Below are 18,941 nucleotides of genomic sequence, written 5' to 3'. Positions count from 1 at the left end.
GTGAGGATGTGGAGAAAAAGGAACCCTGGTACACTTGGTGGGGAATGTAAATTGGTGCAGCAACTGTGGAAGACAGTATAGAGCCTCCTCAAAAAACTAAAAATAGAAATACTAAATATTCCTGTAATTCCACTATTATTTCTCCAAAGAGAATGGAAACACTAATTCTAAAAGATACGTGCACTACTGTGTTTATTGCAACATTATTTATAATAGCCAAGATATGGAAGCAACCTGAGTGTCCATGATAGACAAAGGATATGGAAGATACATACACACAGAGGAATATTATGCAGCTATAAAAAGGATGAGATCTTACCATTTGTGATAATATGGGTGTACCTAGAAGGTATTATGCTAAGTGAAATAAGTCAGACTAAGAAGTATGACTTCACTTTTTAAAAAAATATTTTATTTATTCATGAGAGACACAGACACAGAGAGGTAGAGACATAGGCAGAGAGAAAGCAGGCTCCATGCAGGGAACTTGGTGTGGGACTCAATCCCGGGACTCCAGGAGATCACGCCCTGAGCTGAAGGCAGGCACTCAACCGCTGAGCCACCCAGGCGTCCCTATGACTTCACTTTTATGTGGAATCTAAAAAGAACATGAATAAGCAAACAAAAAACAGAATCAGAACTATAAATATAGAGAACAAACCTATGGTTACTAAAGTGGAGTTGGGTAGAGGCATGGGCAAAATGAGTGAGGAGGAGATACAGGCTTCCAGTGATAGAATGAATAAAAATTATAGAATGAATATTCAGCATAGGGAATACAGTAAATGATATTGTAATAATGTATGGTGACAATGGTAGCTATACTGTGGTGAGCAGAGCATGATGTATAGCAGAGACATGGAATCACTGTGTTGTATACCTGACACTAATGTAACATTGTGTATCAACTAGACTCAAATAAAAACATTTAAAAATAAGTAAAATTAAAAAAAAAGTTCAAGGAATTAAATGAGAAGAAGGAGAAATTTCAGCAGAGACCTGGAAATCATATAAAAAGGAAATTCTAGAATTGAAAAATAACATAGCTAAAATTTATTTTATTTTTTTTAAATTTTTTTTAAAAATTTATTTATGATAGTTACAGAGAGAGAGAGAGAGGGAGGCAGAGACACAGGCAGAGGGAGAAGCAGGCTCCATGCACCGGGAGCCCGATGTGGGATTCGATCCCGGGTCTCCGGGATCACGCCCTGGGCCAAAGGCAGGCGCCAAACCGCTGTGCCACCCAGGGATCCCCATAGCTAAAATTTAAAAAATCAGTAGATGGTTTTGATGGTCACAGTTTAAGAGAGAATTGGTGAACTGAAAGGTCAACAAATATCCAGACTGATGGAGAGAGAATAGGGGGGAGAATAAAGCAGACACAATATTTGAAGAGACAATGGCTAAGAATTTTCCAAAGCTGATTAAAGACATTGAACCATAAAAAAATAAAAAAATAAAAATATAAAGACATTGAACCACAGATGTAAGAAATGCTATTGATCTTAAAGAAAGTCACATCAATTGCTTCCTAGTAAAACTGTTGGAAAAAGACAAGTTATAAAAGTAACCAGAGGAGAACTTTCAATGAAGTAACAGTAAGTAAGCATAATAGTGATATTTTCAAAGAGCTTAAAGAAAACAGCCAACCTGGGAGACTATAGGCAACAAAAATATCCTTCAAAAGACATTTTCAAGCAAATGAAAATAGATTTTGTCACCATTTGAAAGTATCAAAAGGAAAATACTAATGGCTGTTGGAACATAAGGAGAATGATCACAGATCACTTGGAGGTGCAGAAAGGAATTGAAAAGGCACGGAAAGGTAAATATGTGTATAAATCTAAAAAGTAAAATCCATAAAGTAGAAATCTGATTTTTATGGTGTCTTCCATGTATAATGAACTAAAAATTATGACAAAGGTAGCCTAGATGTCTGATGAGAGGTAAATAGAATGGAATATCCTGAGGTCCTTAGATTGTCTTGGCAATGGAAATGTTGAAGGCACTAATTTATATTAGGAATTAATAAAGCAGGGTGTGTGTTTCAATTTCTCTGGTATTTACTAAAAAAATTAAAATGTAAGGCAAACAGATAATATAAGGGGAATATGAAATTTTAAAAATTCAAAAGGCAAGAAAGGAGAGAAAGGAGCATAGTATAGATGGGAACCAATGGAGCAAACAGCAAGAAGGTAGATTTAAGCCTGAATGCATCAATACTTACATCATGCAGAAGTGGACTAAATATTACAATCTAAAGACAATATTGAAAAAAAATAAAGACAATATTGCTGGCCTGGATAAATAACAAAATCTGATTTTTAAGAGCCTTAAAAACAACAAAGGTTGGGGCACCTGGATGGCTGGATGGTTGGGTATCTGCCTTCAGCTCAAGTCATGGTCTCGGGGTCCTGGGATTGAGCCCCACTTCTCCCTCTCCTTCTGCCTGCTGCTCCCCCTGCTTGTGTTCTCTCTCTGTCAAATGAATGAATGAACGAATGTTTGAATAAACAAACAAACAAACAAACAAACAAATAAAATCAATCTTTAAAAACAAAACCAAACCTTCAGTATAAGGGTATGGGAGGGCTGAAAGTAGAAGAGTGGAAAAAACCTTCCCATGTGATTATGAACCAACAGGAAGCTGATGTTTTTAGTTTCCAAAGCGGACTTTAAGGTAAGAAGCAACTGGAGTAAGAGGGAGATTTCACAGTAATAGAAGATTCTCTTTACAAGGCATATGCAGCTCTCTGAGGGGCCCGGCTGTCTATGAAGCCCGGCTAGGCTGCCCAGGCCATGCTGCTTCGTGGTCTGGCCCAGGAAGCTAACAGTTAAGAGGCATCAGACTCACAGTTACTATTTGAAAACAGATTATGTGTGTGTGTGTGTGTGTGTGTGTGTGTGTGTGTGTATTTAGGGGAAAACACAAGGGATGGGATAGAAGCATTCAAAAAGACAAGAAATGTAATATGTAACATTTTCTTTTTATAAATCAAATAAATGCTGGCTGGGAGCCTTTCCACTCCCAGCCCTGCATTTTTGGGTCGGCAACATTCAGAAATATTATTAATAATTGATCACACTCATCAAATGTTGACTCTACTAAGTGCTTTGCAGATATTCATTTATGTAACTTTCTTTTTTTATATTTGAGTTTATTCTTCATTTAACTTTTAAAACACTACTATAGTTGAATATTAAAAACAATAGCAAGTAGTGAGCTATGATTATAGTCCTTCACTCATTCACTACTGCATTTAAGATGCCAGCAGCAGTGTTATTCACTGGCCCCATTACGAGGTCTGACACTGAACACCACCCCTAGGATGATGTTCATCATCCTCATATGCTTCCCCATTGTAATGGCATCGTCTTTCCTAATTGGGATCAAAGTCCACTAGGTCCACTTGGTCCATTTCATCAGTCTCTTCTCCTTCCTTCCTCTCAGTTAGGAGTTTTTTCCAGCAAAGAAATTTTATCAGGAGAGAGAAAGCCATTCTCGGGGAAGTTTATCTTAAATTTGATGATTAGGTGACCCTTCTCATATGGTCTACGATAAATTGGCATGCTTCCGTTTAGCACACACTTGATATCCCCGTGCTTGACAGTCTGACCTGGATGAGAGGTGATGGTTGGGTTGTTAAGAGTAGATATTGGCTTTTGAAAGCCACACAAGGCTTCAACCAGCTGTATATCCATTCGCATGAAAAGATCTCCTCATTGGGTAAAACAGCATGATCCTTCTGATCTAAAACAATGATAATATCTCCTGGTTCCAGTCCTGGTTCTTGGTCTCCCTCACCATGGAATGTTATCTTCTGGCCATCTTTCATGCCTTTGTCAATATGCACTTCTAGAATCTTCTCTCCAACTATCTTCCTTCTGTTGCAGCTTTTACATCTATCTTTAGGACTGATCCGTTCCCCATGGCCCTGGCACTCCCTGCACACAGACTGAATTTGCTGAACCATTCCAGGTCCTATCTGATGAATTATTATTTGCATTCCAGTACCTCGGCAATTGGGACAACATTCAACTGCTCCTTTCTTACCACCTCGGCCTTCACATTTATCGCAAATCACATTCTTTTGCAGAGCTAGTTTTCTTGTTGCACCATTATATAAACCTTCCAAGGTTACTGAGAGCTGATGTACAACATTTTTACCTCTCCTTTCTGCATCCTTCCTCCTCCTCTAAAAAACAAATCAAAGATCTCCGCAGGGGAGCCAAAACCACCACCAGCTCCACCTCCTTTAATTGCCTGTTGTCCTCCTTTGTCATATAATTCCTTTTTCTTTGCATCAGAGAGCACTTCATAAGCTTGAGAAATCTGTTTAAACTTCTCTCCTTCATTTGGATTCTTATCAGGGTGGTACTTCAAGGCCAGTTTCCTGTAAGCCTTTTTCAATTCCCCCTGGGTGGCATTGGGTTTGACCCCAAAACATCATAGTAAGTGGTTTCTTTCACCATTTTCTACAGCCAGTGAAAAGGCCCAGGCCGGTGACGGGAGCGGGAAGGAGCGTGTTGCTGGGTGCAGCAAGGGCAGCCGCCACTCCTCTGCGTCTCACCGAGCATTCTGGAAAGTTCCCTCATTTATCTAATTTTCACAACAATCCTAGGATGTAGATATGTTTATTACCATTTCTATTTTGCAGATGGAAAAACCAGCAACTGGCAGAGCTGGTATTGAAAACAAGGTGGTCACCTGTCACAGTGTCTGCTTAGAGCACTATGCAGTATGGCTTCTGGATTTTACGGCATGTCTGACTCTTTGGATAAATGTCATCACACCTCTCATGGACTATCTCGTCCATTTCTATGGCTCAAGGTTGTTATGGTAATTGTGCACAAAGGGATGGAGAGACATGTGAGACGGAATACATTTATTGAGGGGCTACTATGAATCCAGTGCTCATCGAGGTATGTTATAACAACCATTTAAAAAAAGATTTTATTTATTTATTCATAAGAGCCAGAGAGAGAGCCAGAGACATGGCAGAGGGGAAGCAGGCTCCTTGTGGGGAGCCTGATGTAGGACTCGATCCCAGGACCCTGGGATCACGACCTGAGCCAAAGGCAGACACTCAACCCTGAGCCACCCAGGTGCTTCTATAACAACCCTAAATGTAACTATTATTAGCTTCATTGTAAATATGAGGAAAATAAAGGCCAGAGACATTCAGAGACTGAACAAGCCACACTGAATACAGAGAAGGGATCCTCTCTCAGTCCATCCGACCCCAAAGTCTTTCTACCCAATAAACCATATTGGCTTTTCAGAGTATGATATTAGTAAACTGAGTAAATCTTGGCATGTTGCTTCTTCTAGATTGTCAACCTCTGCTCAGTAACTAGTTTAGGTCCCCAAGACCAGGGAAGCATTGTTGCACTTTCTTATTTCAGCCCTAGATGGCGGTGTAGCACCACTTATCTCTACTGCTGTGAGCCCTAGGGGAGGGTTACCCTAGCTCCGGGCCCTGCGGGGCAGGATGCTATTTCACAGTAGCCTGAGAAAGCATGCAATAGAGGAAACCCCTCTCTTGGCCCTGACAGTCTGGTCTTTTATGCTAAACTCTGGGAAGGCTGGAGACCGAGGCCCCCAGTCAGCTCCAGGGCGCACAGTACTGACAGCTTGGTCCTCTCTCAGACAGTTTTGGGTTGAACTCCCCCACCAAGCCCTGGTGAATGGACTTGGGCAGATATTTACTCATAGTGCCCCCCCCACCTCAGAAATTCCAGCAAAGGAGGTGAGGTTTCTGGGTATCTAGGAGCGTGGCACTGAGGTAGAGGCTCAGGAGACCTTAGTTTAAAACTTGGTTTGTCTGTAATTTTGATGCAGGACAGTCCTGCCCCTGCTCTGACACTTCCTTATCCTCTTCTTGCTCCTTCTGGGGGTTTGCTTGAGGTGATAGAGACATCTCAGATAAGAACCCATATCACGGCTCTTCCCTGATGTGCTGGCAACGATCTGAAGAGCTCTCTTCAATAAGACTGTTTTGGGGAGATTGCCATAAACTCCATGAATTTAACTGCTTTACTCTGATGGTTCAAAAGTGTTAAGGATGTGAAAGAAAAGGCAGAGGAACTGCCCCAGGCTGGAGACATGGCAACTAAATGCAATGTGTGATCCTGGACCAGAAAAAGGATATTAGTGGGACAGTTGGTGGCATTTGAAGATAGTTAGTAGATTAATTAATAGTATTTCTTCAAAGTTAATTTCTTGGTTTTAATCATTGTACTATAGCTATGTGAAATGTTATCATATGGGGAAGTTGGGTGAAGGGTGAGCTATTTTTGCAAGTTGTCTGCAAGTATTTCAAAATTGAAGTTTCAATAGGAAAAAAAATCTAGAAAAACATGAGTTTAATATTATTATGGATTATTTCAAACATACAGAAACAGAATAATAACCACTTGTGCAGGTGACTGAAGGATGCTGTGGAGGGCGCCAGAGAGGCAAGTGCTTCTGGAAGGAGCTAAGCATGGCAGTCTCACTATCTTCCTGTCCAGAGCTGGCTGCTGGACCATTATTTTTCAGGCGAGGGTCATTTAAATTTTTGACAGCATCCATTTTGGACAAATGCACAGAAAACTCGCCCACAAGACCACAGCTTTTGATAATGAGATGACCCCTCCGCCTCATGCCTTACATCATAGTTCCCTCAGGAGACACCTTTCTTCAGGCCTCATCTCTTATTACCCAAGTTTAATTATTACTGTCTAAAACTCAAGCATACAGATAAAATTGGCCACAGTTGCTTGATGTTTCTTTTGATCTTTTCCTTTAGCTTCTTCTTTTTTTTTAAAGATTTATTTATTTATTTATTTATTTATTTATTTATTTGAGACAGAGAGAGAGAGAGAGGCAGAGACACAGGCAGAGGGAGAAGCAGCCTCCATGCAGGGAGCCTGATGTGGGGCTCGATCCCAGGACCCCGATCACACCTTGGGCTAAAGGCAGATGCTCAACTGCTGAGCCACCCAGGGATCCTGAGCCTTGCTGGCGCAAGTATGTACATTTATTGCAATTAATACACCAATAATGATATGTTGTTATTCACTGAAATACATGCTTTATTCAGATTTTCTTAATATTTACCTAATGTCCCTTTTCTATTCCAGAATCCCCTCTAGGATATAACATGAAATCCTACTTAATGTCTTAATGTAGGCTCTGGCAGTTTCTCAGACTTCGCTTTTTTTTGATGACCTTGACAATCAGAGGAGTACTGGCATTTTGTAGGATGTTCCTCATTTGGGATTTGCCTGATGTTTTCTCATTAGACTAGGCTTATGTGTGCTGTTGGGGATGAGCACAGAGGTAAATTGACGTTTTCCTTGCATCATATCAAGAGTACATCCCATCAACATGACTTGTCACTCTTCATGTTAACCATAATCACCTGGCTGAGGTGGTGTTCGCCAGATTTCTCCATTGTAGAGTTACTCCCTTTCCATACTCTGCTCTTTGTAAGTTAGTCACCGTGTACAGCCCACACTTAAATAGTAGGGAGTTGTGCTCTACCACCTTGTAGATGGAATATCTACATAAATTCTTCTGCATGGAAGGTTTATCTCTCCCATTTGTTTTTCCAATCATTTATTTATATCAGTTGGACTTGGATCTTTACCTATATGATATGCTGGGTTTTAATCCAATACTACTTGATTTTTGTTGCTCAAACTGTCCCAGCTTTGGCCATTGTGAGTGCTTTTAGTTGGCCCCTGTATGCCTATGACACACTCCCATTACTGGGATTTTTTTTGAACATTCCTTTACTTCCTGCTATAACAAGGTGCTTCAGGCTCATCTTATATATGCCCTGCCCCAGGCCTAGAATCAGCTATTTCTCCCAGGAGCTCTTGGGAGATATTTGCTTTCTTGATTACAGTTAGAATTTTCTCATGAGGGAAGTTTGCTGATGCACTATTGGAGCCAAGTACTATGTGACAGCATGAAAATTAATTGCATCTTTCCTTCTAGATTTTGCATATAGAAGGTAGTGATTTAAAAAAATGATGAAAGAAGGAATGCATCTGAGAATTCAATCAACAATAGATTGTTTATTTAGAATGAATATGATTTTGTGTACTTCTCTCACACAATTAGGTTTATGCTTCCTAGATAATTTTTTTTGACTAAAGAAAAGCAAGGGAGTGATTAACACAAAAGTCAGGAAGGGACTGCTTTTTTGGGGAAGGGTGTTGTTGCGGAGGCTAGATGCAATGGGCAGCTCCATTTGTGTATATAGGGAAGCTGCATCTGCCAACCTCCTTTACAGTAAAAATGAGGCCATGGGGCAGTTCTCACAAAGAAAGCAAAGATATGTCACTTTTTGAGAAAGGCAGTTCAAAGCAGAGTTCTCCATGCTGTTGCTCTTATTTGTCATACTTGACTAGAGGCAGAAAAAAAAAAAAAGGGTACAAGATGGTAAAATCGTAAGATAGAAACACCCCAGAATTACATCCTTAGGCAGCATGGGCTGTGATGTGAATGGAATATAAATATATGTGTCTTTCTATATATATGTTAAGCTAGTGATATTATGAAATCTGCATGTGAATGCCACAGTATACAAAGGGGGCTTCTACTTCTAGAGCATTCTATATCTTAAATTGGGGGATGGGTACAAGAGTGTTAATTTTATTATTATTCATTCATTAGATTGCATATATGTTATGTATTTTTCTGTATGTAAGATACCTTTCACAATAAACATTTAAAGTCACCCTCTTCTGTATATTGTTGACCACCCTTGAATTGAAAATTAATTGATCCTGTTAATTTGAATAGTATATGTAGCAGTATAAGTTGGAGTAGTGTTTTGGGAAAGTTTTTCACGATATATCTCAACAACCTGAATATTATCCTTTAATTCAGTAGTTACACTTCTAAGAATCGAACCTATAGAAATAATACTAAATGTTGGAAAAGTTTTATGAAGAAAGATGTTGCTCATTCCAGTATTATTAAGGATAATGAAAAATGGGAAGAAAAGAGCATGGTTTGTTAAAGTAGAGTGCGTCCACCCAATGGAATGTTAATCAGCTTTTCTAAAGGTGGTTGTAAGCCTTTGTGTAACCTCAAAAATGCTTATGTTATGCTAGATGAAAAAGGACGGGATACAAAATCTTGTCTGTTGGATGAATATAGTTATATTAAAAAACTATGAAACAAAAGCTCTAGTGCCTAATATCTACCAAGTCCGTTTTATGCCTAAGCGTTTAGACTATTACTGTGAACAACAATGATAATTTAGGCATCATCCAGTATGTATAACTTATGATTGGGAGGAAGATAGAAATGTGTTTCTGTCTTTTAGATGTGTTTGAAGTTGGAGATGAGATCCTTTTCTTCTTCTAGAGTAGTTAGAGAAATTCAAATGCAGATTTAATAAATCTGATTCAATTCAGCAACAGGGCTGGAATAATTGAACACAGTTGTGTGTGAGGCTTGAGAAGGGAAGAGCGGAAAGGCAGGACTGTGAATGGAATGGGACAGGGTTCATTATAGTCCAGTGGCTAGAACTGTAACAGATGGCAGCATTTCAGCTCTTTGTCAAATGAGTAGAAGATGACCTCTGAAGTTTCTCCTCTTGTGTCTATGACCTTGCATTCCATCATCTGAAAAGAAATTACAAGATTTTATTATGTTTCTTTTTTCCCAAGGTTTTTTGGTCATCAGGATTTTCTCATGAAGGCAGAAGACTCATTGATGAAAAAGTCAGTTTCTAAGAATATGGCTAAACATACCTACCTTACTCTCCCCCCCCCTTTTTTCCCACTGAAAGAGCAAACTACCCTTCCTTACCATGGTAAGTTCAGTCCTTCACTATCTGTTGTTTACTCTCTCATTTAAGCCACTATGTTTAAAACAGTAAGACATTTGACCACTTCTTAAAGGTCTGTAAATGCCTTCCCACTCTTCCTCTTTGGAAGGCTGTCAGAGTGGTGAATTCTCAGATCACAGACACAGATAAGATGGACAAAGAAAGAAAGGTACAAGAAGGAAGTAAAAATGTCCATAATGAACTCACGCATCTTGAGGAAACCTCTAATCTAATGAGAATGGATTTTGTTGAGAAGGTTGTACACGAACAATTAATTATTCATGGCAGAGACGTCATTAGGATTTCATTTTGTTTAAAGGCCTCTAAGTGACTTATGCAATTGGGTTAAGCTGGAGAAGAATTTCAAGAACGAGACAAGGGAAAGCTTTTCATTATATTGACTTTTCATAATATTTTCAAGGTAGTTATTATGACTTGGCACATAAATTACACTCCAACTAGAAATGTCCGATGGTTTGCCTGGGCAAGAGTCTCCACATGAGTGGATCGTGGACCAGTATGATGAGATGGAAGCAGACTGGCAGAGATCTCTGAAAGGATTAGAAGATTTATTCCAGAAGTCCATATTAATTCCATTTGGCTTTCTGGTTACTTTGGGAGTGTGAGGAGTCTCCTTGAAGTGACAGTGAGATTTGTACAATCTGTGATATTTACACTCAATGATTCTTTCCCTAAGGCCCTATGGGAGGTGAGTACCTGTTCATTTACAGTAAGTGTGAAGTAAGATACTTTAACAAAAACCCTAGAGATCTGGAATATAACGGCCTTCTTGTCTGCTTATCTTAAAGGCAAATGTCAGAAATTAGTGTCCAGTTGAGATTTTAATGTGGGATTGATCATAAGCACAGATTTAGACATATAGGGTAAATTTATAGAGAGGCATTGCATACAGGATCAACATCAATGGGTATTTAAGAAATATTAGTTGAATTAATTCAAGAGTTTTTGCCTATTTTATCTGTTTGTATCCCAAGCACCCAGGACAGTAACTTGCACATAGTAAGTGCTCATAATTAGTTGTTGAAAAATTTTGAAGTTGAAGTAGTAAATCAGGGCATGTCTGTGTGAGGAACATCATGCCAACCTGGGATCTTGGTTGCACTGAAGGGTTGATAAAAGGGATAGCCTTCTCCGTGTCTGGGGACTAAGTAGCCCTGTAATGCCTTTAGGATAATGAAGTGTTAGGGTTAGCACCCTAGGCTTGCAGGGTGGAGTGGTAAAAAGAAAGACATTCAGGTGTGGTGTAGGAAGCCCCGGGCTTGAGGTTTTAGCTGGGTCCTGACCAAAAACCACAGCAGTGGCAGCAGCCACCATAGGCAAAGATCTGTGTGTTACAATAGAGGGAAAGAATGAATAAACAGTAAGTGCAACAAATAAGCGAATTATATATTAGAAGGTAGTAAGTGCTACAGAAAAAAATTTTGAACAGTGGTATGCCTAGATGACCTCACTTACAAAAATCTACTTTCCACATTTTCAGAAACCCGTCAAATGGAAAAACAAGGTATTCCGTTATCTTTATACATTTCTGGCAACAAATTAATAACTCCTGCTTAACTGATGATGACATTAAGCCAGAATGTCTATGGCTTTTATATAATGGTAGCTCTAATTTTTCAGCAGCAGAAAAGTTGTCCGAGTGGCTCCCTTATTTTAATATCACAATGAACAATGTTATGTATGTGTTTATCTATCTCAGGCTCTCTGTACCTCTGTGTAACACAGAGTGGCAAGATGGCATGTTGCCTTCTTAGCTTGACACATACCACAGCCAGAATTCCATGGCACGGTTTACACATTTTGCAGTTAAATGTTTAGGCCTTGAGAACAGGCCTTCCTCTCTTGAAATCAAATACTTTGCTTTCAACACTGCTTCCTTCATGCAGGGTAAAGAGAAGTCTCACCCCTGAGGTTGATCCCAGGGCTCTGGCCCTGAGTGAATCATAAGTACTGGACAAAGCAGGGGCTGAGGTCGAAGGAAATGTTTCTTCTGTGAGCTTAGTTTGTAGCCAAATGGGGAGAATTTGTTTTCCTACCAACCAGTCACATCAGAGGGTATGAGAAAGGAGACTAGTGTTTGTGATGGGGTCTCAAGACTGTTCTACACTGACCTGGTTTCCTTCAACTTATTAGTAATGGCTCAGAAGTCCTAAGAATTTTAGGATTCTGGCACCCAGTAGTTTATGGTAAAGATTTGACCTTTTGTTTTCTTGATGATTTCTTGGGAAAAATAGAATTAGTTGAGCTGCCTTTCTTTCTTTATCTCTATCGCATACAATCCTTCCCACCTTCCATGTTTTAGAGTGAAGTTAGCTGTAGTCTTTTTTTTCCTCCTTTAACTCATTCAAATCAAGGAAGCATTTTAGTCAGAAGCCTGAACACTAAAGCTCTTTTCTCTGAACCACAGCAGAATGAACTAGAGGTTTTGTGCATCGTTTCCTTTACCAATGGTATTCCATTATTGCAGGAAAGAAAACGTATGATGATAAACCTGGATGGACGGGGGATTGGTACAATATGGATTCTTTGGAAAAGTGTGAGTGGTGTGCATTAGATGCTAGTTTCCATCTCATGTCCCTTCTCCCTTCTGCTTGTATGCACTACAAGTGAGTCACCTGCAGAGATGCTGTGGGGGGAGACCCGAGCCAGTGGCTCCAAATGCTACTTCCACATTCAGATTACTATTAGGCATAGGGCCAAGGTTTCATCTTCTAACTATTGAGATTCTTCAATCTGTGGAAGAAAAGGGAAAATAAATCAAAACAATGGTATGGTTTTAGTTTCTCTTCTGAGAAAAATTATGTCAGTCAAACTTATGCCTTTAAACCAGGCTAACAGGTCCAAACACCATGAGAGCAGCTGGCAAATAGCTGCATGGTGGATGTGTTAGCTGAATGGGCTCACTTTTTGGATGCTTAATTCCAGGTTCATCCCGGTTATACTTGGCTTCTGCTACTGGCTTTGTCTCACAGTGTCAACCCTACTTTTGCTGCATGGATTTTTGTTTTTGAACTTTGTTTCCTCAATTTTGACTCTTAGATGGCCTAAGAACTCAAGTTCTGGCCTTCTTCCCCTCCTGATTGCTTTAAGTAGACTGAACCTAGGGCCTGAGGATCAAATACCCACTAGGGCTAGTCAGTGGGTCAGACCACCTTATTTGCCTTAATATTTGGATTTCCAAGCAATAAAGAGCAACACTGATTCCCAACCACCATGACTATGGTCGTCATGAAGGTATTCGGAGTGTGCTGAGAAGTCTTGTTCATTATCTGCAGTCTGAGGCCACAGACTCCAGCCTTCTTTTGAAGTTTCAAAACCTACCTATAGGTTGGAAGGGTCATAATTTTCTTAGAAAAATTTTCTTACCCTCTGTGGTAGGCAGAATAGTGGCTCTCCAAAAATGTCCACAGCTGAATTTCCAGAACCTCTGGCTTTGTGCACATTATGTTACATAGCAAGGGAGAATTAAGGTTACAGGAAGAATTAAGTTGCCAATCAGCTGACCTCAAAATTGGGACATTATTCTGGGTTATGGAAGTGAGCTTGATGCAATTATAAGAGTCCTTTAAATTGGAAGAGGGAGGCAGAAGAGGAGGTCAAAATCACAGGAGATTTGAAAATGATGATGTACAGGCTTTGAAGATGGGAGAAGAGGCCACGAGTCAAGAAACGTAGAAATGTAGGCATCCTACATGTAGGAGGCCTATAAAAGCTAGAAAAGGCAAGGAAATGGATTTCCTCTTAGGGTCTCCAGGCAGAACACAGTCCTGCTGATATCTTGACTTTAGTTCAGTGAGATCCAATTCTGACTTCCATCCTCCATTTATTTAAAGTAATAAATTTTACTGTTTTAAACCAAGTTTGTGGTAAACAGTTATGGCAGCAACAGAGACTGAATACACTGCTCAACAACAGAAATGTGTCTTTTTATTTCATGATGAATTTTTATAACCTAAAAAAAAATCCATTCTTGAACATATAAGATTAAACAGCCAGTTAAAATGCCTGTGGACTATTATCGGGGTGCCTGGGTGGTGCAGTTGGTTAAGCGACCGACTCTGGATTTGGTCATGATCTCATGGGCTATGAGATAGAGCCCTGCATAGGGGTCCACGCTCAGTGTGGAATCTGCTTAAGATTCTTTTCCTCTGCCCCTCCCTCTTCTTGCATGCTCTCTCTCTCTCCCTTTCTCTCAAATAAACAAATATATCTTAAAAAAAAAAGAGAAAGTTCCTGGATTATTGAATATACATACAGGCTTTGTGCACATTCTAATTATATCCTTAGAGCAAAAGTTTAAATATGAAAATGCTTTCTCAAAGTGTATGGACATTTCAGGCTTTTGAGACAAATGTTCTCATAATATGCACAATCTCTCCAGAAGTGCATGGAGTGCTGTTTCTTTGAGTCCTTGCCAATACTATGAATTTCTATTTTTAAATCTTTGCCAATTGTTAGATGAAAAATTATTCTTTGTGTATACAATAAATACTCACTGAGTAGTCACTTTGTGCCAAGCACTACGCTTAGCAACATGTTCCTTTAATTCAAAAACATTGAGTTGCTTGTTGACATTGAGCACTTTTTTGTAAACTCAATGTTACACATACATATATATTTCCTATTTGTTAAGTGCCCTCTGGCTATGGTGAGACAAATGGGCCATGGATGGGAGCTGGGGGCCACAACCGAGGTCCAGAGACTGTGGCAGTGGAGCTGATGGGGGCTGAGTATGACTGGGCTGGGTGAGTGCAGTGGAGGTGATGAGGAGTGGGCAGGTTTGGGACCTGCTGTGAGGTGGAGCTAAGGAGGCCTCCTGATAGATTGCTCTGAGGCTGTGAGGGAAGGAAAAAAAAATCACGGGGTTGGTGTGTGAGATAAAGGCAACCATGTAAAAATGCCAATTTCTATTTCCAATTTCTTCTGTTTTCCCTGTCATTGGGTTATTTTTTGGGTCAAATGACTGAGAATAGCTCTTGGTGTTAACACTGTCCGGAGCCAGAGTTCCCTCAGAACATACCTGTAGTGGGACAGTTTTGTCTGTGTTACTTGCTACAACAAAGCAGACCACACCAGGAAGCAAGTCAGGATTGGAGCCCGTGTTAGGTGATTTTGTGGAGTGTTCAAAGAAACAGAGCACTCTTCGGGATTGGATACTGTAAGGAAGGGAAATTAAATCTATGCCTGGATAACTTAATACTTTTTATCTAGGAGGTGGGAGAAATGGAGTGGAGTGAAAGATGAAATTGACCAAGAGGCAGTGGCCATTCCTGTTAGCTGAAAGGGGAGACATTTGATTATTTTCTTATTTTTTTTAAGATTTTATTTATTTATTCATGAGAGACACACAGAGAGAGAAGCAGGCCCCGTGCAGGGAGTCTGATGCGGGACTCAATCCGGGGACTCCAGGATCATGCCCTGAACCAAAGGCAGACGCTTAGCCACCGAGCCACCCGGGCGTCCCTTGATTATTTTCATGGTTTTCCCCAGTATCCTTGTTCTTGTCTGCTGTCTGAAATCATTGCAAAGGAACCTCACTTTTATCTCACTGACATGATCCCATAGTGATCGCATCTGATGTTGCCGTTCAGTGAAGTTCTTTCTCTTCAGGAGAACCTCATGGTCTCACTTGTTAGTGCCGGCTGTTGGCTTCCAGAGATCATTTTTTTCTCATTCACATTCTGGTTAAGGGCAGATAAAATTAGGCCATGGGACATTAATTCACAATACTGAGATTTTCACCATTACTGAGGTTCTGTGTATCAGGAGGTCGTCCAGAAAAACAGTATTTGTACTTGGGTAAAGTAGTGCTTCTTGCTCCTTTTATTGCAGGATGCATTGTTGAATGATCTGATCTGACAGTGTTTGTGCATTTTTGACCGTACAGAATGCACCAGTCAAGTGGGATACAGGCAATTATGAAAGACGACATTAGTTTTTGTAATAAGCTGTAAAGTCAGGGCCAGATGACTAATCCCAGACCAAGAAAACATGCCCTAAAGTCCAGGTGGGTCGGCTCCAGAGATCCAGGTCTTGCTTTTTTTTAAAAGTCTAATCATAGACTGTTCCATTTCTTTAACTGTATTGATGCTGGCAAGGTAAGAGGTATTTACCTTAGCATAAATTCCCCCTTAGCTAGTAAACTTAACTAGTTTTCTTGGGGTTTCAGAGTAGAGATAATGTGTACATAAAAGTAATATTGTAAGGGGCACAGACTTTATTGAATAACAAAACCCTACTTCTAGTTTTACCCATTTTGTAAGTTATTCATGTAATAATTTGCAGTGAAGGATTTATTAATAACCTTTTGTGACTGTATTTAGATATATAGAGATACATAAATATAAAAATCAGTGATAAATATAAATATTTAACTATAACTTTAAAATATAATTAACCTATTGTGTATTTTCAAACAATGTATATATTATATTGGGTTTATCTTAAACACTTTTCCTATCATACATATGTATTTAAACGATTATTTCATCAGTGAATGAAATAGCATGAAACTTGGTCCTTAAATGATAATACATCTGCTTCTGACACTTAATCAAATTAGAAAACTTATTTCTTGCATGGTTGAGAGTAAGCCAGAAGTCATTATAATTTTGGATTTATCACTTGAATACACTCGTTTTAATAAGCAGACTATTAAATCATATCCACTGAGGAGGCATCACAGGCTCCAAGTAAGGCAGGAAAGGATCCTAAATTAGGGTCCAGGAAGTAGTGGCATGACATAGAGAGGTGATGAAGCTTAACGTGAGCATGGAAGGGGGCAGCACCATGCATCCCACCCTTAGAGGGGCTCTGGTTGGAAATGTAAACAGAAGAGGGAATAAACAAAGGAAACGGTTTGGTTTGGTAAAAGTATGTAAATCCAAGTGTAATTACAGAGGGAGCTTCTGGGCCAATGAGTCCTGTCTCCTGCTGATGCTACTCACCTCATTGTAGGTGGGAAGTCATGTAGCTCTCATTCTGTCTTTCTGGCATCACTGCAAGGAGGAGACTGTGAATCAGAAACAGGCTTACTCTCTAGTGCCCTGGGTGAGCTGACCTTGGACAGTTGCTACACTGAGGTCATTAATTCTCACAACTGTGAAGTCCTAGATACTGTTGTGATCTTGATATTTCATAGGAGAAACCTGAAGTTACTATCTTGCCCACATTCACAAACTTCATGAGTTAGCTACCCGGCAGTGAACCCAGGTCACCATACTCATAACCCCCATGCTATTCCCTCCCATTCTGGGTCTTTCCCCTAAATCTTTTTTTTTCTTTTTTTTTGCAAAGGGTCCCCTCTTAGAGGAGAATCAAGGATGATTCCAAGGTTTTCATGCTCAACAACTGAGGGGATGGTGGTGTCTTTTCCTAGGGTGAAGAAGACAAGGGTGGAGCAGGTCTGCAGTAGGAGATGATGAATCAAGATTTCTGTTACATTTAAGGTGCTTATGAAATGGCCAGTGGAGAACTGAGTCAGTAGTTAGATTTACAAAACTGGAAAGATTAAGGACAGAGTTTTGCAAAATTTATTGTTTCCGCAATACACACATGCACACACTCACATAGATTGAGAGAGCGAGAGAGAAGAGAATGGCAAAATGGCAAAACGGTAACGTTATTGAATATAAGAAATAGGTACATGGGTGTTCACTGTATTCTTTTGCTTTGGTGATATTTGAAATTTTTTCTAACAAACATTGCATGTGAACTCTTTTTTTTTTTTTTTTTATGTGAACTCTTTCTTGACCTAAACTTTACGTCTCTTCACACATCGGCATGCTTTTGCAAATTATGACATTCTCTTCTCTAACTGTATGCCACTGTGGTGCCTTGTTATGCCCATTTTGCAGAAGCACAGAGAGAGAAGGGATGTTGTCCAAGTTGCATGGGAAGTGGTGGGTCTGGAGTTTGTATTAGATCTCTCTGGCTCAAAAATCTATGCTCTTTCTACTCTACTCATACTTGCCAAACTGTAGAATGTGTATGTCTGATGGTATTTAAGTGGACTTGATGTGTCATGTGGATACAATACTAAATTTCATTTTCACAGAAGGCTATTCCCTTTTCAATTATTTTTATTAATATATCACTGAAGAGGTCTCAGGTTAGTTCCATATTTAACACCATTCACCTTTTTTTTTTTACCATGCACTTTTTAATTTTAATTAATTATTTTATGTTTTAAGTTTTTATTTAAATTCTAGTTACTTAACATATAGTCTCTATGATGTTCTTATTTCACTTCTTAAGAAAGAAAGATCAGGCCTCAGGCTCAGAGCCTTCAGATAACAGTATCTCCAGTATATACATATGTATTACCCAAGGCTGGGGAGCTTTGAAGGATGTATGTATGTGTGTGTGTGTGTGTTTGTGTATGTATATATATGTGTGTGTGTGTGCACAAACATGTATTTTATTTAAATGTGCGAAGTTCCTTAAAAAAAATAAATGTGTGCAGCTCCTTTTAAAACAAATTTACTTAAGTAGAAAAGGGAAAGAATAATTTTCCCGAAGTAAAACAACCAGTACGCTAGTTGTATGGTCATACAGGCAAAGATTTTAGCCCTAATTGTGAATTTAGTATGTGATTTACTAAAGTTTCAGAATGCTTTTCTCAGCCATGGTGCTTTTCACTAGACAAATCACTCCCCTTAAGAAAACATGTTTTATCCATAGCTTCAGTGAATGAGGTTCACTAAAATAGTAATTATCTGAGCATTCTTAAGCATAACTGAATCAGCTTCAATTTGCTTAGATAGATAGACATTTTAGTGGTTCACAGCAAAATGTAATAAACTGAATAACTGTAGGCTTTAATGTAATCTCACACAATCCTATTACATCCCAATTACTTTTTTGACCTTTTTAGGGTAGTCCTTGCCTTAAAAACATACACAATCTGTAGTTTTGAATATCTCCCCCTATGCTATGCCAAGCAAATCAATAGATCAGAAAGAGTGAGTATCTTGCCATTTCTTCTAAAGCTGTCCCAGGAAAGCCATAACGCATGCCTCCCAGGCATTAGAAATGTAACATTATAAATATTTACTTATTGTTTGTTAAAAGCTCCTCATTTTTCAT

At 39.4% G+C, this 18,941-nt stretch overlaps 1 long non-coding RNA gene and 1 pseudogene across 3 annotated transcripts in view; one reads left to right on the top strand and one right to left on the bottom strand.

The window, feature by feature from the left end:
* LOC112670716 (uncharacterized) overlaps positions 1-18,941 on the top strand; it is a 56,832-nt gene that overhangs the window by 4,972 nt on the left and 32,919 nt on the right. For 2 of the 3 annotated variants that reach the window (XR_007402103.1, XR_003143158.3), the window contains exons 2-4: positions 4,659-4,923; positions 6,855-7,012; positions 9,673-9,818. This is a non-coding gene — a long non-coding RNA (uncharacterized LOC112670716). Of the gene's footprint in view, positions 1-4,658; positions 4,924-6,854; positions 7,013-9,672; positions 9,819-12,321; positions 12,391-18,941 lie in introns of all 3 variants that reach the window. The other variant, XR_004804781.2, reaches the window with a different exon arrangement.
* LOC112670888 (dnaJ homolog subfamily A member 1-like) lies at positions 3,297-4,473 on the bottom strand (annotated as a pseudogene).

The sequence above is a fragment of the Canis lupus genome, chromosome 14 (assembly GCF_003254725.2).
Source record: "Canis lupus dingo isolate Sandy chromosome 14, ASM325472v2, whole genome shotgun sequence".
NCBI lineage: Eukaryota > Metazoa > Chordata > Mammalia > Carnivora > Canidae > Canis > Canis lupus.
Note: the sequence above shows the minus strand (reverse complement) of the source record. Positions and strands in the feature narration are given on the sequence as shown.